A 25,834-nucleotide genomic window follows, 5' to 3' on the forward strand; every position below is an offset into this window, starting at 1 on the left:
CGGGGCGCTGTCCTCAGATAATCGCATGGTGTGCTTTCACCGTAAAGCCTTTTTGAAATCTGACACAGCGGCTGGATTAACAAGAAGTTAAGCTTTATTTTGATGTATATAATTTGTATTTTCATGAAAGTTAAATATTTCTAATAATGTAATTTGAATTTCGCACTCTGCAATTTCACCGGATGTTGTCAAATCTATCCCGTTAACGGGATTTGTCCCTAAGAACTGATTAAATGTAAAAACATCCTCAGCAATCTACACACTATACCCCATAATGACAGAGCAAAAACTGTTTGTAAATGTATTAGAATTTAATAACAGAAATACCTTATTTTCATAAGTATTCAGACCCTTTGCTATGAGATTCACAGTTGATCTCAGGTGCGTCTTGTTCCATTGATCATCCTTGAGATATTTCCACAACTTGATTGGAGTCCACCTGTGGTAAATTAAATTGATTGGACATGATTTGGAAAGGCACACACACCTGTCTATATAAGGTCCCACAGTTGACAGTGTACAGTACCAGTCAAAAGTTTTACACCTACTCATTAAAAAAATAAATAAAATATTTTTACTATTTTCTACAATGTAGAACAATAGTGAAGACATCAAAACTATGAAATAACACATATGGAATCATGTAGTAACCAAAAAAGTGTTAAACAAATCAAAATATATTTTAGATTTTAGATTCTTCAAGGTAGCCACCCTTTGCCTTGATGACAGCTTTGCACACTCAGGTACAGGTTGATGTTGTAGATGATTGAGAACTCTCTAGAGAGGAGCTGGTGAAGACCCATACCACCTGTCCAGTCACAGCGCTTGGGTTCACTGGGGGGCAGAGAGAGAGAGATCAGGTTAGGCTTGAGGACGCCTAGCTTCTGTCAAACATCCATTGGCACATAAATGTATGTAATAAAATGTAGATAAATGTATGTAATGTCTCTGTCTGGAGCGGCTTTATAAATAAATTCAATCAAACAATGCAGCACACAGCAGAAATACCTGTTTTTTCCAATTTAGCCCACATTTTAGTGTCCTCATTCCGTTTGAAAATGCTGCTACTATTTTGGCGCCGCAAAGGATCTACACACAGACACACACACCTGGTAGGTGACGATAGCCAGATCTGTTTGTTGGGCGTCTGTTTGTTGATGACGTATGTACCATGGTCTCCACCCACCTTCACTGTCAAGGGGAAAGGAAAGGAAGGGGGATACCTAGTCAGTTGTCCAACTGAATGTATTAAATTGAAATGTGTCTTCCACCACACTCTGGAGGGAGAGAGAGATACAGTTATAATTTGAGGTTAATAGCAATGATTTATTCTTTATACGACTCATTCATAAAGACAAATAATGTCTCTATTTCTCAGATATAACTTCTTAAAAACCCTGATGAAGACTACAGGCCGAAATGTATTGGTTTTAACAAACATTACAGCTTCTTCATTAAAATGGAGGACCAGGGCAATGTTCAACCCCTTAACCAAAGAGCATCCTCATTCAACAAAGACTTACTAGTGTATCATTGCAATGTTTTTCATCCTTTAAAAAAAACTTATTCTGTCTACCTACGTAGCATTCACATGTTAGTTAATCAGGACAGGATGCAGAGCAGGGCAGATATACAGTACCACTGTGTCCAGTCTGACACACAGCACAGTGGCAGGCTACCAGGTCAACGACTGAATGTTCCATATCCATAAATAATCACAGGATTTCCAGTAACTGCACCCCCCCCCATCAGGCACACTGATTTATGTCTAAATTAATTATTAACTTCTCTGCTCTTCCTCTAAAATCTATCCCACTCTTCTTCCTTCCTCTACCTATCACTCACCCTCCTCTCTCACAATCCTTCCTCTCTGATCTCCTCTCTGCTCCCCTCTCTCTTATCCTCCCTTTCCCTCGCTTCCTCAGGCCAGGGTTGACCTCTAGGCTGCAGCGCAGCACTATGGACTCATTAATAGGTGCTAATGAATATCCCTTTCACTTGTTAAGGAGATTAAATGGAGTGTGTGTGTGTGTGTGTGTGTGTGGGGGGGGGGGGGGGGGGGGCCTGGGATGACACAGTAGCATTACTCCTATTTCTAAGGGTGTCACACAGGTGAACTGCATACCAGAATGGAGCATGAAGTATTCCAGAATGGGCTGTTGAGGATTCCATAGTGATAGGGCAGGAATACTTTATTGTCATAATATAAGCCCCTGGCCTTCAATGTCATCCTCTTTCAAGGACAAGTTTAAGAGCATTGTGATGACATGATATCCTATTCAAAGATCACAACCATTTCCAGAGTAGGGCCAAGAACAGAATGTGTGGACAGTGTGTACTCATTGAGCATTGAGATGAAATATTCCCTAAGCCTGCTACATTAGCATTATGTGTCCCCATGCTACTAGCTACTGGGTGTCAGTAGTCTATATTTTATCCTAGATGTAGCCAAAATGCTGTGTGTGTGTTGTTTATGGTCTCATATGTTTCTCTGGGCAGTTGAAAAGAGGGTCAACTGCCAAGTCAGGGACATCGGCCAATCAGTTAACAGCCCTGAAGACAGGCACTGTCCAGCCAGTGATTTAAAAACATACAAGCTTTATTAATCACCTCCTTACAGACAACACAGAGAGAAAGAGGGAGGCAGAGGGAGAGGGGGAGGGAGAGTAAGAGAGGGACAGAGAGACTGCTCTGGGGAGGGAAGGAAAGAGGGGGGAGAGGGGGGAGAGGGGAGACGTTAAAGTTGAAACACTGATCTAGATCTCCCTGGAGCATTTATCCCAGAGGAAATCTAACAGTGCCAACAAACACACCCACAGGTCGACGTATGCATACGTGCGCACACGCACAGCTGTCAGTGTGTGACATTAATCTAGCCAGTGGAGGTGATGGTGGAGGAGATAAGGTGTGAGTGTAAACGGTCTAGGGTGTGAGCAGTAACACACACACACACACACACACACACACACACACACACACACACACACACACACACACACACACACACACACACACACACACACACACACACACACCACACACACACACACACACACACACACACACACACACACACACACACACACACACACACACACACACACACACACACACACACACACACACACACACACACACACACACACACACACACACACACACACACACACACACACACACACACACACACACACACACAGTTTAACCATAATCCAGATAGACAACTCTAGCACTGAAGGATGGGAGGGGATTACTAAACAACACTGCTTCCAGACTATCCATCGCACAAAATATAGGTACCGATAAGTGGTCGACTAGTGTGTCAATTCGTTACTAGGCAAATGGAAGACGGTCCTACCCTCCTAGATAGCCTCCTTTTGGCGAGGAGGCACAAGTGTATCCTACCACGAAAGAGTTTTGATATCTGCCACACACCCTTTGAATCAGCTTTTGTATTGTAGGGGGAGAAAACCATGCACACATTTAAAAATAATAGGCTACTTATAGTTTTATCTATAAAATGTCTTCCACAACTAACTGAATTTGTTTTATCACTTTACACGTTTATTTTGTGAGCCACCCCTGTAAACGTAATTTGCCTGATGACGCGTGAGTGGAGCAGGACCATCTCATTTCAAACAAGAACATTTCTGTCCACGTTCCTTCTGCTCGCAGTCTCTCCCTGATTACCTTTCACCTTTTTTAAAGGGAGATGAGACGACGGAGGACAGCGGATGCAGGAGCAAATCCAATTGAGAAAAGGCCACAGAAACTTCATTGGAAGGATGTTCGAAATGCTTTTAACATTTGTATCAAAAAACATTTTTGCAAAGATTATTATGAAAGTAGCCTATTTAGACATTTCTTAGACATACACATGCCTCCTGTATGACCCTATCTGTGAACTAGGGTTCAATATTTTCAGGAGAAACTACCAATTTTCCTTCCCGAGAAAATTGCAAGAAATTACCGGGCTTCCCGGTATTCCTGTTGAAACATGACGAGCTATTTAAAAGCATATAATACCAGCGGAAAAACATCTGACAAAACCACTGTAAATTGACAAATATACAGTGCATTCAGAAAGTATTGAGATCCCTTTACTTTTCCCATCAATCTACACATAATACCCTATAATGACAAAGCAAAAACAGTTCAGATAAAAAAATATATACAGTTGAAGTCGGAAGTTTACATACAGCTAAGTCAAATACATTTAAACTCAGTTCTTCACAATTCCTGACATTAGTAAAAATGTTCGGGCGGCGTTTGGCGGTCGACGTCACCGGTCTTCTAGCCATCGCCGATCCACCTTTCATTTTCCATTTGTTTTGTCTTGTTTTCCCACACACCTGGTTTACATTTTCCTCATTACTTGTCGTGTATTTAACCCTCTGTTTCCCCCATGTCTGTGTGTGAAATTGTTTTTTGTCAAGGTTGGCAGAAATGTCCTCTGGTCTGATGAAACAAAAATAGAACTGTTTGGCCATAATGACCATGGTTATGTTTGGAGGAAAAAGGAGGACGCTTGCAAGCTGAAGAACACCATCCCAACCGTGAAGCACGGGGGTGGTAGCATCATGTTGTGGGGGTGCTTTGCTGCTGGAGGGACTGGTGCACTTCACAAAATAGATGGCATCATGAGGGATGAACATTATGTGGATATATTGAAGCAACATATCAAGACATCAGTCAGGAAGTTAAAGCTTGGTTGCAAATGGGTCTTCTAAATGGACAATGACTCCAAGCATACTTCTAAAGTTGTGGCAAAATGGCTTAAGGACAACAAAGTCAAGGTATTGGCCATCACAGAGCCCTTACCTCAATCCTATAGAAAATATGTGAGAAGAACTGAAAAAAGCGTGTGCGAGCAAGGAGGCCTACAAATCTGACTCAGTTACACCAGCTCTGTCAGGAGGAATGGGCCAAAATTCACCCAACTTATTGTGGGAAGCTTGTGGAATGCTACCCGAAACATTTGACCCAAATTAAACAATTTAAAGGCAATGCTACCAAATACTAATTGAGTGTATGTAAACTTCTGACCCACTGAGAATGTGATGAATAAATAAAAGCTGAAATAAATAATTCTCTACTATTATTCTGACATTTCACATTCTTAAAATAAAGTGGTGATCCCAACTGACCCAAAACAGGGAATTTTTACTTGGATTAAATGTCAGGAATTGTGAAAAACTGAGTTAAATGTATTTGGCTAAGGTGTATGTAAACTTCCGACTTCAACTGTATGTCCTTGAACCTAATACTTTAAAATCGCACACAGAAGTAGTGCTTGAGTTACTCAACGAGCAGCATTGAGCTAGCCTGCAACGTCACTTCCTGGAGAAGCTCAAACTGCGAATGTTGTCTCCGTGAGACTTAATTTGGCTTCAATGAGCTATTGATTCTAAACATAAGATTGAATGGTGTCACGTGAGTGACGTTGAGCCCTATGTACTCCTCGATGCGGAAAAAGCAGGCGGAATCGCGGATGTTGGTAATAAAAATGTAATCAACTGTAAAACGTGGAATATTGCAGAATTTTCCATAATTTGGCTGAAATTGATAAAAAAATATCTAAAGCAGGCCTAATTATTGTAGTAACCTAAATGATTTCATGATTGTGAAATTACAGACGAGTAGGCCTAGAGAAAAATATTTCAGTTTTCGATTGCAATGTTTTGAGAGGGGGGGGGTCAGTCGTGTGTGCGTTGGACCCTTACGCCACCTCACAACTTGGCTGTCACTTTGAGAAACATGTTGAAGAGGCTGTCTGAGAAGGCCAAGTCATCAAAAAACGTATATTCGACCCTAACCCCTATATTCAAAGCAGAGCAATACCCAAAGGACTATTATGAGTCAGGCGATAAGCTGTTTTGCAAATTCTGTCAACATACTATTGATGGACCCGGAAAAATGTGTGATTACCACTTACAGTCTAAAGCCCATGTGATGAACAAGGAAAAGCACCGTGTTAGCCAGAGCATGCCTCTTCAAACGACCATTACTAGTGCAAGTGCATCAGCAGATTCAAGACGAGAATTTATTCAGGACTTTGTGGCTGTGTACGCCGAGTCTGACATCCCCTTAGAAAAGCTAAGAAAGCTACGCCTGTTTCTAGTGAAGCATTGCAAACAGGGAGGAGCGTTGCCGGAAAATCAGAGCGGCCTCCGTCAAACGCACCTGCCCCGTGCGTTTGACCAACATATGACTGCCGTTCTATAGAAGATCCATGGGAAGAAGTTTGCGGTGGTTGTTGACAAGACAACAGCTGCAAGGGATTGCAGCGTTCTAAACATCGTCATTGGTGAGTTAACAGCCTATTAATATACCGTTGCAATGGCCTTCATTTACATTCTGCAATGTGAATTGTACGTATGCAAATTGAGATATTCCAAACGACGAGTTATCATGGTGAAATATAGCGATGCATAATGTCAGCAGCTGTCTGCCTCTCCATCTAGCTAACTATCGCTGTATCTATGTGTTTACACTTGACATTTAAATAACTTTAATTTTGTCACAATATTATTTTAGGTTAAAACATAATTAAAGTTTTTCCTTATCTTTCATTGCAGGTGTTGAAAACCAGTACTTTCTGGTGGATGACATTTTCATGGACAGATGCAACTACTCAACGTTTTCCCAAGTAATACTAGCCTCCCTCCACAGCAACGATCTGAACCTGAATGATGCCTGGGCAGTGGTCACAGATAATGCCTCCAACTGCCTGAAGGCATACAAGGAGGTTCTGAAAGGAGTGATGCCCAACAGTGTCCATGTAACCTGTCTCTGCCATGTCATCAATCTGGTGTGTGAGACTTCTCTGAAGTTGCATCACTTGTGACATGGATGAGATGAGATAAGATGGGTGAGCTTCCTCATTATGAAGGCGTTTGTGCAGGCCAAGGCTCCTCCTGAAGCAGTGAGCTCCAGATGGAATAGCTGGTTTGAGGCAGTGAAGTACCATGCAGTGCATGTTCATCTGTACAGAGGGTTTTTGTTTTTGTGCAGAAAAGTCATCATCCGAGGCCGTCACAAACATCCTCAGCCAGCTGGAAACAGAGAAGGTTGCTGCATTGTTGCCTAGATTCTTGCATTACTTTTTTTTCACTAATAATGAAACACTTAGTAGAACTCTGTATTGAGCACTTGCCTTGTTGTGTTGCATCATTACAAATGTAATGTTATCTTATTAAATTGTTGACTTTTTATTCATTCAGATTATTAGACACACTTTCTGATGATAAAATGAGCGTAAATCGTAAAACAGAATTCAGAAAAAAGAAAAAACTGAATTTGGGAAAAAATGTAAAGGATTTCACAGGGCCCTAGTGATGGCTTTGTCCATTCATATACACAGTCATTGCCACCAGCAAAGCCTCTGCTTCCCAAATAAAACAACATCAAAAACAAAGCAGAATCCTAATGGCCATAGCCTTCTCCCTGAGGTGGTCAGTCAGTAACCCATTTGAAGCTCTCACAACATTTCTCCTCTTGGTCACCTCTCTTGAATAATAAATCCCGCCAGGTATGGGTAAAAAAAAGCATGAGGGTCCAGAGTGTATATTTACATTTAACAAAAATATAAAATGCAACATGTAAAGTGTGGTCCCATGTTTCATGAGCGGAAATATAAGATCCTAGAAATGTTCCATATGCACAAAAAGCTTATTTCTCATGCACAAATTATGCACAAATTTATGCACACATTTGTTTACATCCCTATTAGTGAGCATTTCTCCTTTGCCAAGATAATCCATCCAACTGACAGGTGTGGCATATCAAGAAGCTGATTAAACAGCATTACACAGGTGCATCTTGTGCTGGGGTCAATAAAAGGCCACTAAGATGTGCAGTTTTGTCACACAACACAATGCCATAACTGTCATGCTGACTGCAGGCATGTCCACCAGAGCTGTTGCCAGAGAATTTAATGTTAATTTCTTCCCCATTAGCCGCCTCCAATGTTGTTTTAAAGAATTTGGCAGTACGTCCAACCGGCTTCACAACCACAGATCACGTGTATGGCGTTGTGTGGCGAGCGGTTTGCTGATGTCGACATTGTGAATAGAGTGCCCCATGGTGGCGATGGGGTTATGGTATTGGCAGGCATAAACTACGGACAACAAACACAATTGCATTTTATTGATGGCAAATTGAATGCACGGAGATACCGTGACGAGATCCTGAGGCCCATAGTCATGCCATTCATCCGCCGCCATCAAATCAAATGTTATTTGTCACATGCGCCAAATACAGGTTGTAGACCTTACAGTGAAATGCTTACTTACAAGACCTTAACCAACAATGCAGTTTTAAGAAAAGTGTTAAATAAATCATCAAAAAAATAATTAAAGAGCAGCATTAAAATAACAGTAGCGAGGCTATATACAGGGGGTACCAGTACAGAGTCAATGTGCCAGGGCACCGGTTAGTCAAGGTAATTGAGGTAATATGTACATGTAGGTAGAGTTAAAGTGACTATGCATAGATAATAAACAGTATCAGCAACGTAAAAGAGGGGAAGGGGGCAATGCAAATGGTCTGGGTAGCCATTTGATTAGCTGTTCTGGATGCTCTGGATCGACATTTACGACAGCGTGTTCCAGTTCCCGCCAATATCCAGCCATTGAAGAGGAGTGGGACAACATTCCACAGGCCAATCAACAACCTGATAAACTCTATGCAAAGGAGATGTGTCGCATTGCATGAGGCAAATGGTGGTCACACTAGACACTGACTGGTTCTGATCCACTTCCCAACCTGTTTTTTAAGGTATGTGTGACCAACAGATACATATATGTATTCCCAGTAATGTGAAATCCATAGATTAGGGCCTAATTTATTTATTTCAATTGACTGATTGCCTTATACGAACTGTAACTCAGTAAAAAAATTGAAATTATTGCACATTTTTGTTCAGTATAGTATTTTAGGATCCCCATGAACTGCTAACACAGCAACTCCCTGGGTTCCACAATATAATATAATGTTTAGGTTTCAGTTGGTCTGGCAGGCAGGCAGCTCCTCCACACACACACACACATACACACACACACACACACACAGGTTTTAGATGGTCTGGTAGCTCCTCTACACGACCCACAGTAAATTCCTAATTGCATCTGCTGAACTAGGCCAGAAATCAATACTGCAATGGGGCTGAAAGGACAACACCACCATCACACACAAAAACATGCGCACACACACTAAAACAGATATTATTTTCTTAGTCTTCCCGGTTTGTTGCATCTTGGCGGGGAAACAACTGTTGATGTTTTCTAAAACACATTTTCAAGAGTGTGCAAAACTGTCATCAAGGCATAGGGGGGCTACTTTCAAGAATCTAAAATACATTTAGATTTGTTTAACACTTTTTTTTGTTACTACATGTGTTATTATTATTCTACAATGTAGAAAATAGTAAAAATAAAGAAAAACCCTTGAATGAGTAGGTGTGTCCAAACTTTTGACTGATACTGTATGTATAGATAATGGACCTGTATGTATGTTTGTATGTATATTATACATACATGCATGCATACATGCATACATACATACATACACATACGTCCATGATCTATTCTACATACTTTATATCTGGTTTTAGTTGTTTTATATATATATATATATATTGTATTTAAGTATTTATTTTATTTAACGACTAAAACAAGATATAAAGTATGTAGATTAGATAATGGTTGAAATAAGATTATCTTTGAGAACTCACCCCCCATAAAACTAGACAGCAGGGGAGAATCTAAAATTCTAAAAATGTCATGGCATGGGGCCTCCATTGATTTTGTTATGATTGAGTCACACATGGCATAAACCACAGCAAAAGCTGTAGAATTGCTGAAAAATTGCTTTTAAACTATATATTTTCTCTCAGGTCCATGGCAAAATGTCTTGAATTTAAGGTTGTCCCAAACCAAAAAAAATCTTCGAAATGAAAGTTGTCTGCTTTTTCAATCAAATTTTAAAATATATATTTTTCCATATAGACACACCCTATGTTTGAATAAAATGAACTATATGTAGGCTACTAAGCTTGTCTGATGCTTTTAAGCACTGCGACTAAAAATTAAGATACAAAAGGAGAGCCATTTGAATGTAACGTGTTTTTTAACTTTTAATTTTTGGGGGGCAGAGATGCCTTCTCAAACATGTGAACTTTCATGTGCATTAATAACAAACTTGTATGCCATCTGTAAATACGAATACAATTGTTAAATTACGAGCCTAGTTGGTTAAGCCACAGCAAGTCAGCAACCTTCACGCTACCCATGATTGGCTGAGATAATGAGTGGGCTGGACATGCCGAGAGATGAGTTTGGATTGGTCTGCCATATAGCTCGCTTCTGTCTATTTGAGCTGGTCATGTTGTGTAGGTAATTCTAACACATCTTTTTTTAAATGTATCGCATAGTAAAACTTAACAAAAGACTTGACTATGTAAGTATCAAATCAAATTGTATTAGTCACATGCGCTGAATACAACAGGTGTAGACCTTACAGTGAAATGCTTGCTTATGAGCCCCTAACCAACAATGCAGTTAAAAAAAAAATACAGATAAGATACATACAGGGGGCTACCGGTACAGGGTCAATGTGCAGGGGCACCGTTTAGTTCAGATAATATGTACATGAAGGTAGAGTATTTAAAGTGAGGGGGGGCAATGTAAATTGTCTGGGTAGCCATTTGATTAGGTGTTCAGTGTTCAGGAGTCGTATGGCTTGGGGGTAGAAGCTGTTTGGAAGCCTCTTGGACCAAGACTTGGCACTCCGGTACCGCTTGCCGTGCGGTAGCAGAGAGAAAAGTCTATGACTAGGGTGGCTGGAGTCTTTAACAATTTTTAGGGCCTTCCTCTGACACCGCCTGGTATAGAGGTCTTGGATGGCAGGAAGCTTGATGTACCAGTGATGTACCAGTACATCACTGGGCCGTTCGCGCTACCCTCTGTAGTGCCTTGTGTCCGAGCAGTTTCCATACCAAGCAGTGATGCAACCAGTCAGGATGCTCTCGATGGTGCAGCTGTAGAACGTTCTGAGGATCTGAGGACCCATGCCAAATCTTTTCAGTCTCCTGAGGCGGAATAGGTTTTGTCGTGCCCTCTTCACAACTGTCTTGATGTGCTTGGACCATGTTAGTTTGTTGGTGATGTGGACACCAAGGAACTTGAAGCTCTCAACCTGCTCCACTGCAGCCCTGTCGAAGAGAATGGGGGCGTGCTCGGTCCTCTTTTTCTTGTAGTCCACAATCATCTCCTTTGTCTTGATCACGTTGAGGGAGAGGTTGTTGTCCTGGCACCACATGGCCAGGTCTCCGACCTCCTACTTATAAGCGGGCTTGTCATTGTCGGTGATGAGGTCTACCACTGTTGTGTCATCGGCAAACTTAATGATGGTGTTGGAGTCATGCCTGGCCGTGCAGTCATGGGTGAACAGGGAGTACTGGAGAGGACTGAGCACGCACCCCTGAGGGGCCCCTGTGTTGAAGATCAGCGTGGCAGATGTGTTGTTACCTACCCTTACCACCTGAGGGCGGTGCGTCAGGAAGTCCAGGATCCAGTTGCAGAGGGAGGGCACTATGGTGTTGAACAATGAGCTGTAGTCAACGAATAGCATTCTCACATAGGTGTTCCTTTTGTCCAGGTGGGAAAGGGCAGTGTGGAGTGGAATAGAGATTGCATCATCTGTGGATCTGTTGGGGCGGTATGCAAATTCGAGTGGGTCTAGGGTTTCTGGGATAATGGTGTTGATGTGAGCCATGATCAGCCTTTCAAAACACTTCATGGCTACAGACGTACAAGGGTCAGTAGTCATTTAGGCAGGTTACCTTCGTGTTCTTGGGCACAGGCACTATGGTGGTCTGCTTAAAACATGTTGGTATTACAGACTTGGACAGGGAGAGGTTAAAAATGTCAGTGAAGACACTTGCCAGTTGGTCAGCGCATGCTCGCAGTACATATCCTGGTTATCTGTCTGGCCCGCGGCCTTGTGAATGTTGACCTGTTTACAAGTCTTACCCACATCGGCTGCGGAGAGCATGATCTTCCGGAAGAGCTGATACTCTCATGTATTTTTCAGTGTTATTTGCATCGAAGCGAGCATAGAAGTAGTTTAGCTCGTCTGGTAGGCTTGTGTCACTGGGCAGCTCTCTGCTGTGCTTCCCTTTGTAGTCTCTAATGGTTTGCAAGCCTGGCACATCCGACGAGCTTCAGAGCCGATGTAGTACAATTCGATCTTAGTCCTGTATTGATGCTTGCCTGTTTGATGGTTCATTGGAGGACATAGCAGGATTTCTTATAAGCTTCCAAGGTAGAGTCTCGCTCCTTGAAAGAGGTAGCTCTAGCCTTTAGCTCAGTACGGATGTTGCCTGTAATCCATGGCTTCTGGTTGGGGTATGTACGTACGGGCACTGTCGGGATGACGTCATCAATGCACTCATTGATGAAGCCAATGACTGATGTGGCATACTCCTCAATGCCATCGGAGGAATCCCTGAACATATTCCAGTCTGTGCTAGCAAAACAGTCTTAGTCACTGGTGATTCCTGCTTTAGTTTTTGCTTGTAAGCAGGAATCAGGAGGATAGCATTATGGTCAGATTTGCCAAATGGAGGGCGAGGGAGAGCTTTGTATGAGTCTCTGTGTGTGGAGTAAAGGTGGTCCAGAGTTTTTTTCCTCTCGTTGCACATTCAACATGCTGATAGAAATTTGGTAAAACGGATTTTAAGTTTCCCTGGATTAAAGTCCCCGGCCACTAGGATTGCCGCCTCTAGGTGAGCGTTTTCTTGTTTGCTTATGGCGGAAAACAGCTCATTCAATGCTGTCTTAGTGCCAGCCTCTGACTGTGGTGGTATGTAAACAGCTACGAAAAATACAGATATAAACTCTAGGTAGAAAGTGTGGTCTACAGCTACCTCAGGCGAGAAATAGCTTGAGACTTCCTTAGATATCGTGCACCCGCTGTTATTTACAAAAATACATAGTCCGCCGCCCTTTGTCTTACCAGACGCCGCTGTTCTATCCTGCCGGTACAGCGTATAACCAGACAGCTGTATGTTGATAGTGTCATCGTTCAGCCACGACTCCATGTAGCATAAGATATTACAGTTTTGAATGTCCAGTTGGTAGTTTAATCTTGCATGTAGGTCATCGATTTCATTCTCCAAAGATTGCACGTTTGCTAGCAGAATGGAATAGAACGTCACTACAACAACTGTTTCAGAGCACTCTCGTCTGAGTGTGCGAGAACGCAGAATAACTGCTGAATTTACCAACGCTCAACAACGGTTGAATATGGCTGTGTCAGTAAACGTCGTCAAAAAAACGTAATTCAATTGTTGCCAGGACCACAGTTACAGTCACTAATACTCTGGATAACATGATAACAACCTAACCAGCTCTGCTAGGCTGAGTAAAATGGTTAGAGATTGGGTGGGGTTTCAAGCTCAAGATGATTCTTATGGCATTGCACATGGTCAGTGTGAACCAAAGTGACTTGATGCTAGGCATGCTGTACAAACAAAATGGAAACGACACAGGACGTCTTATTTAATGAAAGGGGTCGCAGTCTGCCGTGAAGCATTCATCCATGTATACGGGTAAGAGTCTAGCTACAGTTTCAGATATTATACGTTTCTAATAATGTGTTTTCATTGCAAGTTAAATCTTACTGTTAGCTAGCTAGCTGATGGTAGATGGCTGGCTCGCTAGCTAACATTACGTTTATGATCTGTGTGTAGTCATGTTCTCAGAATGCCATGTTTCATTGCTAGTTATAGCCTAATGTTAGCTAGCTAACTAGCTAACATTGAACCTATTTGGTTAACTTTAGCTAGCTATGACAATCGGTTTGTATTGCTAGTACTCTATGGATTAGGATTATGGTTCATTTTTTAGCTAGCATGTCTAAACAAAAGACACCACTTCGCCAGATGATTACATTACCCATCAAGTTAGCCAGGTGTGTCTGACGGTGATTACGGCTATCTATTGTATAATAATGCCAAAATATTTGTATCTGGAATTTGTCTTTAAGCATCAGTAGAACAGGCCTGACTCTCCTCCTCCATCAGTTATACAAAGAGAATGGTCTAATGCCTCCCATCAAAAAGAGAGCTGGCCCAAGCAAGCACAGGTCACACCTGAAGCATGAGGACTTGCAGCGAGTTGTGAACTTCATCAACAACTACGCAGAGGATAATGCAATAGTATTACCAGGACGCCACCCAAGACACAAACACTTTGGTGGAAAGCTGCTGCCATCCCATGTGACAAAAGCAGCAGTGTGGCGTCTCTACAAGGAATCAATGACAACACTTGATATGTAAAGCATAAACAACACATTTTAATTATTTAATTGACCTCCAACATGATTGGCACTACTTTTATTGATCTCACATTATTTCTGTATTTTCCAGAGGTACTTGTAGTCGGTCTGTGTGTTATCATTTTAACTTCCAGTTTCCAAGATGATGTTTCTGTATGCTGCTACACTGCACATTTGTAAGTAAGTGAAACTTACCTGATAATGATCCATCAAAAAATTCTATTACGTTACATTTTCTTTTCATGAACTTATCTTAATGTTCTTTTGTTGTTTGCAGGTGCACTATCCTTCTGACCCTATGCAGCCAGGTCCCACCTACGTTTTAACTCCTCGTAAGTGTGGCTTGTTTGGTGTCTGCTGTGAAGGAATACCACAAGTCAACTACTTGATTGATGAAGGCATGTCATCCAGAAAAGGCAGCAGCGCAGTCATCAACTACATGCATAATTTCTTCACCAACTACGGAGTTGCTCTGGTATTGTGCCTGGCGGACCATGCACAAGCTCCACCACAGTCTGGACCTTCACTTCCTGATCACAGGCCAAACCAAGTTTGCCCCTGACTGGTGCTTAGGCCTCATCAAGCAGCACTTCAGAAATACCAGAGTGAACACTTTTTCTGAGATTGCTGGTGTTGTGAAGGACAGCACAGTGACAGGGGGCAACATACAGCTGGTTGGACTGGAGGATGGTACGGTGCTGGTGGAAAGTTACGGCTGGCAACAACACCCGACTCCGTACTTCAGGCCGCTGCCACAGTTCAAGCAATACCAGCACTTCAGGTGAATATCATTTTCATTGCATTGTATGAGGTGATTCTTCTTATCTAAACTTGGGAGGTGAATTGATGTTGTAATGTCTTCAATTTCTTTTTGTTATTCCCTGTTTTACAGCTTCGATGCTCTGAGCCTGGTGTTGTTGTCGCCAAGGAGCGTTCGGACTCAGCTGCTCAGGTTTCAGCTGCTGCGCGACGCTGACATCCTTACTCCCATAGATGGTCTGCCTGTATAAGCACCACCTGGACTGGACACAGCTAGACAAATGTATTTTCTTTTGAATATCAGGGACTTTTGCGACGAAGAGGCTATGGACATCACATGCCCTGCACCAAAGTCAAGGGCAGGACAGAAACAGGTTCTCCAAATATAGATTCCCTTGATCATGCGTGGTTCGGACGGACCAGTCATCAGCACTATCTGCAGTGCCTCAATTCAAATGACTCATAACACACACGCCATACGTTGCTGCTACTACTGCTGATCAGTCACTTTACCCCTGATTGTATGCATATAACTACCTCATCTATCACTGACATTTTTATTGATATTGTTCTTGTACATACTGTATATTTTATTTATATTGACACAATCTATTTCTGATATTGCTACTATGCAAGTAACCATTTGGCTGTACCATTTACACTTACTGTAGAGACCCATCCACTTAGCAAGTTGTATCAACTGTTAACTTGGTCCAGCCCAAAACGCATGCTAGCAAACTTGCAACATTGCATACAATATTCTGGGCCCTCAGAGTTTCCGGCACCTGCACCTGTGAGTTCCAGACAGACAGACACAGCTGTAGACTATTTCCGCAAGGGATAAGAAGTAATCAGGTAGGCCTATTTCATGACGTTTCCCCACCGGATCAGAGCATGACATTTTTTTCCTCTTTCATGCTGAGTGGTTATCGAAAGGGAGAAAGCTAGAAAGCTAGAATGATTTTTCAAATAGGCTTTAATAAGGAACTATTGGATGTAAAAACAGACTTAATTTACTTGCTGTTTGAGGCAAAGAAAACATTTCTTTGGTGAGAAGCTCCACAGTGATGGTGAGACAATCAGAACCCCAAATTGATACATTTATGGGCCTACATTTGCATGCAGGCCAGGTAGCATAGGCCTACTTCTATGCATAATCAGGTTTGTGTCCTTACTCAAGTATGACAGGAGGCTCCAAACAAAGACAATTCATAAATTGACAACTCGTAAATGTAATGAAATAAACCAAAACTTTGTTTCTCACAAGGGTAGCCTAGGTTGTGCGCTCCGCAAACAACGTGTCCACTCCTACAATGACAACGGTTAGACTGTAATAATAATAATATTGAATGCATTAACAGAAATGACCATAACCAAACAAACATTGTAGATTACAAATTATGAGAAATAATGAATTGCCAGCAGCATATCACCCTGCATCCCACTGCTGGCTTGCTTCTAAAGCTAAGCAGGGTTGATCCTGGTCAGTCCCTGGATGGGAGACCAGATGCTGCTGGAAGTGGTGCTGTAGGTGGCACCCTTTCCTCTGGTCTAATATGAATATCCTAATTCCCTGGGGCAGTGTTTGGGGACATTGCCCTGTGTAGGGTGCTGTCTTTTGGATTGGATGTTAAACGGTGTCCTGACTCTCTGTGGTCACTAAAGATCCCATGGCACTTATTGTAAGAGTAGGGGTGTTAATCTTTGTGTCCTGGCAAAATTCCCATGCTGGCCTTCATACCATCATGGGCACCTAATCATCCCCAGCTTACAATTGGCTCATTCATCCCCTCTCCACTGTAACTATTCCCCAGGTTGTTGCTGTAAATGAGAAGGTGTTCTCAGTCAACTTACCTGGTTAAATAAAAATGGTAGGATAAATGTGACACTGGTGTGCCATCCCTGTGGCCTCCGCAATGGTTTAGTCCAGACAGACGTGTGCCATAACAATTTTTTATATAGCTTATTTGTCACAGCTGGATTAAAACAATCTCAATTTACTAAATGGGGTCAGACCTACTAGAATTGCATAAAAGTGGCTTTAAAACAAACAGCAATATTCTGTCGGAGACCACGCCCACCACCTAAGCCCCATTTGATCCAGAAAAAAACAGAGGGGTATACTACAAAGCAAGATCAATGACTTAGCCAGCTAATTTACCTGAATATTCTGAAATAACTATGTATTTTTTAAGAAGATAAACATGAAATGGGAAGGGTCTAATTGACTCAATAACCAAAAACACATATCTAAGTTCAGCTTTGTTAATGAACCAGAAAATCAATCATTATTTCTGGTTGTTTATCAAAGTTAGCTGGCTAACGTGTTGATCCTGCTTTGTATTATACCCCTCTGGAGTGTCAAGTTACGTCTATTTGTAGAATTCAATGCATTCATAGTCATTTGGAGTTTTCCAATGAGGTTAATGCAGATGGGCAACCCGATGCTTCAGCCTATTCATTTAAAGCCGCTATGCTGCATCAGTTGGGCTCAAGGTTCTAATACTTTTAAAGGGAAAATTATATTTCAGATGGTGTCAACATAATTATTTTTTAATTCATTTTGGAGTAGAATGTCCTCTTAAAAAGTCACCAGAAGTGACCTTCTGACAGTTGTTCCACAAAAAAATATCTCACAGGGGTGCATACATACACACACACACACACACACACACACACACACACACACACACACACACACACACACACACACACACACACACACACACACACACACACACACACACACACACACACACACACACACACACACACACAAAACACACACACACACACACACAGTAGTGGGCTGGTAAGTCAGTCAGGTCTCTGGGCATCAATAGATCCTCTGGCTGTTCAATACAGCACAGACCCAGGTCAAGAGGTCAGATCATTATTACCATGAAACACTTTTTAGCGTCATGTTAGACCAATTTAATCTCATGGATACACACACACAGAGTGCCATCAGTGTATTGACGTGGTGTTTAGTGCCCTGTGCGTCAGTGATTAGAAGACACTACAATCATTATTTCCTCCTGTGACCTTTGCACTCTGGAAGTAATTGGCCCTGCACATTACAGCAACAGCACAATCCTACAGCTCTAATGACTCAAGGATCCCTAATAGGTACATAGGATACCACTCAACATTCACAAGTAGTCTGCTCTGATGAAGGGTGACAAGAAAGGATAAAAAAATAACAGAAAAGAGGACTATATTTGCAACATCGTTACTTCTCACCAATATAATAAAATGCCAAGAATAGTTTTTACATTTGTGCTCTGGGAAACTAGCATCAAGAAAGTGTTTTGATGCAAATAAGGAATGACAAACTTCCAACGGAATGATATGTAATTAAACATCTACCCCTAGTGGACAGAATAAGGATAGATAAGATAAGAATATCCCAAAAGGAGAGCAATTGGTATGTACAGTATCTCCCTGTACTTATAGAGAAGTCCCTGTACTTCATACTCTGGCCATTTCCATAATTTAGTAGACACTTATCCAGGTTGACTTACAATCAGAATACAATCAGTAGCCTACTTACAGAGAAGACAACGTTTCATGTGTTGGATTCGGGGTCAACTTTAAACATTGAGATATTAAAGACATGATAGATCAGACACATTGTATATAAAGGAGTGAGAAGTTAATGGTTCTCTGTAGTAAGACTTAGTGGCTGTGGAATATGCTGGGTGGACGGGCGGGAGTCACAGGAGTGCGATAGGTGATACGAGAGGACATCTGTGGATTAGGCGAAGGAGGTGTTGAGGTCAGAAGGTCAGGTCAGATCCCCTGATGGGAGAAATAATGGTTTATTATCCTGTTACCCTCTTCCTGTCGAACCATAGGATGTAAGTATTGGAGAGAAGGAGGGGTGTCTAAAGTGGAGTATATATACTTGTGATGATGGGAAAATGTCTGAATTTGTCTGAATTACAGCTGTAACGACCAGTTGGGAAGAATTAAACTTGGTTAAACTTCTCTAGTGTCCGTGAGTTATTTACTCTGAAAAATAAGAACCTAACACTTACAGAGAAGAGAACATCAAACTCAGGCCCTGCTAGTGGTCCATCCATCAGATCCTCAAAGTAGTCAGACAACGCATGCAGAGTCTCATCTGCCAGCTTCTCATAGGCTGCCTCCACTGATCTCACTGGAGAGAAGATAAACACATGGGTTTATGGCCAGAATGAGCGTAAAAAAGCAGAGAGGTCAATTTGATATGAGCTGCGCTTGACCCATCTGACAAAACAAGTAAGGCTAAGCCCATTCACAAAGTGGAGATTAAACATTCTGTACTGTATATACTGCAGCCAAGTGTAATACTGCAGTTACAAATCATTAATGTTGCCACGAGGAGCTTCGCAAGAGATAAAATAAGATGAGCATGTGTCATCAATGGTGATACTACACTTTGCTACCATTCCTCTAGTCTCCCACAGTACCTTATCTGAACAGCGTTTCCCTTTGCATGTATGGGTGATGTGAGATGTAGGACTCCTCTGTTCTCTTCCATGTCTGGTATCAAGCCACTAGGCCAGAGAAACACACATACAGGGATGGCAATGTCATTGTGTGACATATCATTAAAAAAATCATCTGTATGAGTACCCTAGATCAGCTGGTACTGGACTGGTAACCCTGGTACTGGATTGTTAAGTGTAAGTGCAGGATTTTGTTCCCACCCAGTACCTTCAACTAATCAAGGTGTTGAAAATTAGTTATTTGAATCATCTGTTAGTGCTGGGTAGGAACAAAAGCCTACACACCAGGCCCTGTGGCTTTCCAGGACCTGTTGATTAACATGGCCCAAGGTTCTACACCTTGCTGCTCCCCCTCCACACAACAAAAATGAGAATATCCATATTCAATGTCACCTGTAATATGCTGGTTCAGCTACCTCTGATGAACATAGGGCAGTCAACGGGACGACAACAGTCTTAGATGTGTAATTTGGCGCGGACTGGGTTCTGAGACAGCGAGAGTTAGCCAGGTGCTGAAAATGAGAACGAAAACAATACGTTATTAAATCGTGTCCGCATGTGCCAGACTGAACCTGCATATCCTGACATGCATTTTGAAAAATCTTTACTTTCCTGTGGATATGTTGTGTCAAATTTCACATTTCCAAAGGCATTCGGACTAACCATTTTGTTTTCGAACATCTATTTGGCAGCTACGAGTGGCAAGTAACGTTGTTAGTTAGTTAAAACCTTTTCTCAATAGGGGGTGCTGTTTACACTTTGTAGATTTTTCGTTCCCAGATTAAACTGCCTCGTACTCAATTCTTGCTCTTACAATATGCATATTAGTATTACTATTGGATAGAAAACACTCTCTAGTTTCTAAAACCGTTTGAATTATTTCTCTGAGTGAAACAGAACTCATTCTACAGCACACTTCCTGTCAAGAAGTGAGATTTCTGAAATTGAGGTCTCTGTTCCAGGGTCGGTTTATAAATTCCCTTATAAGCTATGGGGCTACATGCACTGCATACTAGATGTCAGTAAGCGGTGAGACTTTGAATGGAGCGGATAGCACCATCTGGGGGAGTATAAAACCTCTTGGAACGGAAGTACCGACCTTTTTGACGAGGCGCCTGACGCATGAGGGACACCGGCATGGCGTCTTCAAAAGCTTTCGGTTTAGCAGTTCTATATCTCCGGCTCTGATTTAATTTGTTTTTTGTCTTAAAAACTTCATAAGGTAGTTAATTTACACCGACTTATAGCAGTTTATAGCAGTTTATTGCGATTTTCTGGAGTTTCTTTGTCAGGCGTTATCACGAGTTGGGCACCTCTCCGGTACATCGGCGTTAGCAGCTAATTTCTACAGGAGTAGAGGACATCTTTCAACCAAAAGACGATTGTTCTGGACAAAGGACCACTTGCCCAAGATTCTGATGGAAGATCATCCAAAAGTAAGAGCTATTTATGATGTTAATTCGTATATCTGTGGAAAGATGTAAAATTATTAGTCCGCCATTGATTTAGGCATGGTCTCGCTGTAATGCACGCTGAATGTCGAGTAACGTTAATTTAAAAAATCTAACACAGCGGTTGCATTAAGAACTAATGTGTCTTTCATTTGCTGTCCAACCTGTATTTTTTAGTCAAGTTTACGATTAGTTATCGATTAGATTAGGTGCCTCTCCAAGATGGCGCCGGCCAGATTGCCTGAAATGTTGCTACTAATCACATTGTATAACCACGATTTGTGCTGCTAAATATGCACATTTTCGAACAAAACCTATATGCATTGTGTAATATGATGTTACAGGACTGTCATCTGATGAAGTATATCAAGGTTAGTCAAAAATTATATATCTTTTGCTGGATTGTTACGATCGCTAACCTTTGCTGCTGGTAAATTGCTTGTGTTTCTGGCTATTGTGGTAAGCTAATATAATGCTATATTGTGTTTTCGCTGTAAAACACTTAAAAAATCTGAAATATTGGCTGGATTCACAAGATGTTGGTCTTTCATTTGCTGTATGCTGTGTATTTTTCAGAAATGTTTTATGATGACTATTTAGGTATTTGACGTTGGTCTCTGTAATTATTCTGGCTGCTTCGGCACTATTTCAGATTGCAGCTGCAATGGAGAACTGAGATTTATACCTGAAATATGCAAATTTTTCTAACAAAACATATGCTATACAATAAATATGTTATCAGACTCTCATCTGATGAAGTTGTTTCTTGGTTAGTGGCTATTTATATCTTTATTTGGTCGAAATTGTGATAGCTACCTATGCAGGGAAAAAATGGTGGGGAAAAAAGTTGTGTCTTTTGCTATCGTGGTTAGCTAATAGATTTACATATTGTGTCTTCCCTGTAAAACATTTTAAAAATCAGAAATTATGGCTGGATTCACAAGATGTGTATCTTTCATCTGGTGTCTTGGACTTGTGATTTAATGATATTTAGATGCTAGTATTTACTTGTGACGCTATGCTAGGCTATGCTAGACAGCTTTTTTACTGATGGGGGTGCTCCCGGATCCGGGATTGGGACCAATTAGAAGTTAATAAGGATTAGCCCCTTTAAATAAAAAAAAATCACCTAAAATGACATACCCAAATCTAACTGCCTGTACCTCAGGCCCTGAAGCAAGGATATGCATATGCTTGGTACCATTTGAAAGGAAACACTTTGAAGTTTATGGAAATGTGAAAGGAATGTAGTAGAATATAACACAATAGATCTGGTAAAAGATAATACAAAGAAAAAACCAAACGTTCTTTTGTATTGTTTTTGTACCATCATCTTTGAAATGCAAGAGAAAGGCCATAATGTATTATTCCAGCCCAGGTGCAATTTAGATTTTGACCACTAGATGACATCAGTGTATGTGCAACGTTTTAGACTGATCCAATAAACCAGTGCATTTCTGTAAAATAAATGCCTAATTTGCTTATTAAAAACTTTTCATGTTCAAAATTGTGCACTCTACTCAAACAATAGCATGGTATTATTTCACTGTCATAGCTACTGTAAATTGGACAGTGCAGTTAGATTAACAAGAATTTAAGCTTTCAGCCAATATCAGATATGTCTATGTGCTGGGAAATTTTCTTGTTACTTACAACCTCATGCCAATCGCATTAGCCTACATTAGCTCAACCGTCCAGTGGAAAGGACACCGATCCCGAAGAAGTTTTAACGTTAGCTACCTTAAGTTACACAACGATGATGTTCTCAAAACTAACGTGGAAAGCCTGACATTAACGTTACCTGATGAGACAGATATTTGGTTCCAGGCACACGTCATCCTCTGCTGTATTCTAAAACTCTGGTCACGTATGAACATGGACGAACCAATACATCGTTTTTTACTTGACAACCTTAGCATGTTTGCCTGTCATTGAGGCCACAGGTAACGTTAGTTAGTTAAACATATGTATTTGCTGCTGAGCTTCTTATTCGGTAGGGTTTAACGGTGATTGGCATCCAAAATGTTGCATTACCACCCCCAACTGGACTATAGTATAAATCTCTTCTTCTTCAAGTTGTATTGGAACCAACTGACAGGTGCATATTCCACCTACTTTACTGGAGTGCGAGGCCGGTCACGACCTATTTATACCACTATATTCTCTTAATTAACTAACCATGAAATTCTAATAAAATGATTCCCTACAAACCTCACTACTCCCATCACCCCTACCTAAAATACCACCCACTCCCCATTCCCATCCAACCCCTCTGACCTTGTCAGACAACGTAACCCTTTCTACATCATACATTTCACAAAATAATAAAACATGTTTAACTGTCTCCTCTACCATTACACATTCCAGTACCATGTTTCCCTATCAATTTCAAAGATGAATACAATCCCGTACGTGCTAATCTCATCCTACACAACATATCCTCATCGTTTCTTTTCCCATTGTATGACAATATCTCCTGTAAAGATTTCCTTGTACTATAAAAAATATATGTCCTTACTACTTTCATCCCATTGTCTCTGACAGCAATCTAACCCATTTTTCCACAATATTGTATTTCATGGTTCTTTTTGCTATTGTATCTACTATATCATTTCCATAAACACCTGTATGAGCCGGAATCCAACATAATTGCATTTTAATTTCTTTGTAACCCCAACAACAGCATCGTTATTTCTAACCATAAATCCTCACATTCTAACTTTCCAGATCTTAAACTACACAAAACTGATGCAGAGTCCGAACATATTACTACTCTTCTTGGTTGCACCTCCTCTATCAATTGCAATCCAACAACTATCGCAACCATTTCTGTTGAATATACAGATAAATAATTTGTTATTTTCTTGCATAGATTAACATCAAACTCAGGAATAAATACACCTACCCCTGTCTTCCCATGCCCCTGTCTTCCCTGGGGCGGCAGGTAGCCTAGTGGTTAGCGCGTTACCGAAAGGTTGCAAGATTGAATCCCTGAGCTGACAAGGTAAAAATCTGTCATTATGCCCCTGAACAAGGCAGTTAACCCACTGTTCCTAGGCTGTCATTGAAAATAAGAATTTGTTCTTAACTGACTTGACAAGTTAAATAAAGGTTAAAAAAAATATTAATGGGACCCTTCGAACCAGCTGTATACACAGCAAGACTGATTACTAATATGTTGATCCACTATTGGTTCCTACATTATCTTCTTCACATCACTGTTTATTATCTTCGATCAGGCTAAGATCACCATGTGGTCTTGTATAAAACCACAGTGGCACATTTCCTATTGCCACAATATCTGATACCCTTTTTACAATCTCTGGGCCAAACCCCTCTTTTGATATTGTTCATATTCCCATTAGTCTTCCAATACTGTCAGTGTAGGATGATCTACCGTACTACCCTTCAGTCTTGTCCAGTATGCCAGGGTTAGCTTAACTCTTCTAAAGGATAGTGCCATTTCCCCAGTATCTACTTGTAAAGCCTCAACCGGTGTAGTTTTAAATGCACCACCACACATCCTGAGTGCCCTCACTTGTATCCAATCAAGACGCAACAGCGATGTAAAAGCCGCAGAACCATATACAAAGCACCCATAATCTATGGATGATGTCATCAAAGTACGATAAATATTTCCCCTTACAAAAAAAAGATTGCCGTTTTGAAACTGCAGTATAAGTGCATTAACTGTAGATGAATGTGATATTTTGGATGCACTCTCAACTGCATTTACACTGCAACATTTCTGCAGTAAAAAAAACTGTTATTTTGGACGAAGTATTTGTAGCATCCTGCAGTCATACTGCACTTCATTCCATTAAACTACAGCATTTACTCCGCAGAAGTCGGAACATTTATACTTCTTGCGCTTCATAGAACTGTTGCGAACAAAGTTGTTAAGGAAGTGAATGTTTATACAGGACCTCCCGCCCTCACCTAGCGTCAAACAATCATGTAAATGCAGAGGAATATAGAGCTATACTGAGCCCTCCACATTGTTACAACATTTGGGAGTTGCCCGGCGATGTAGTACGGAGCTCGATTTTGCCTCTGCAAGCCCCCAGAGGCGCCACAATTGCATCAATTGTATGGAGCTTCCGTACCGCATTGCCAGAGCAAGCATAAATTGGCTTTTATCGACTCATTGATAATAGTGGTGTGCAGTTCGCAAACATATTTTTTTCAACAACTCTTTTTTTATTTCATTATTATTATAATACATTTTTTATATCCATTTTTCTCCCCAATTTCGTGGTATCCAATTGGTAGTTACAGTCTTGTCCCTTCGCTGCAATACCCGTACGGATTTGGGAGAGGCAAAGGTCGAGAGCCGTGCGTACTCTGAAACACGACCCAGCCTTCTTCTTGACACAATGCCCGCTTAACCCGGAAGCCAGCTGCACCAATGTGTCAGAGAAAACACTGTACACCTGGCGACCGTGTCAGCGTGCATGCGCCCGGCCTGCCACAGGAGTCGCTAGAGTGCGATGGGACAAGGACATCCCGGCCGGCCAAACCCTCCCCTAGCCCGGACGATGCTGGGCCAATTGTGCACCGCCTCATGGGTCTCCCGGTCGTGGCCGGCTACGACAAAGCCTGGAAAGCCTCTATTTACTGATTCAAGAGTAATGATTTGTTTTTCTGATTGACTTGTGTGGTGGATGAATCAGAATTAGTTGGGTAACATAAGTAATTAAGATGTCATATCTGCATAATAGTCTTATGTGATATATTTTTTATTAGAATGTATTTCTAATCAAATCAAATGTAACAATTTTCCTCCTCTTC

General features: G+C 41.3%; 1 pseudogene; it reads right to left on the reverse strand.

Moving 5' to 3' along the window:
* Positions 1-634: 634 nt before the first annotated feature.
* On the reverse strand, positions 635-22,962 carry LOC139575310 (frataxin, mitochondrial-like; annotated as a pseudogene).
* Between the last annotated feature and the right edge of the window lie 2,872 nt (positions 22,963-25,834).

This window comes from Salvelinus alpinus, chromosome 5, assembly GCF_045679555.1.
Source record: "Salvelinus alpinus chromosome 5, SLU_Salpinus.1, whole genome shotgun sequence".
In the NCBI taxonomy this organism is placed as follows: Eukaryota; Metazoa; Chordata; class Actinopteri; order Salmoniformes; family Salmonidae; genus Salvelinus; species Salvelinus alpinus.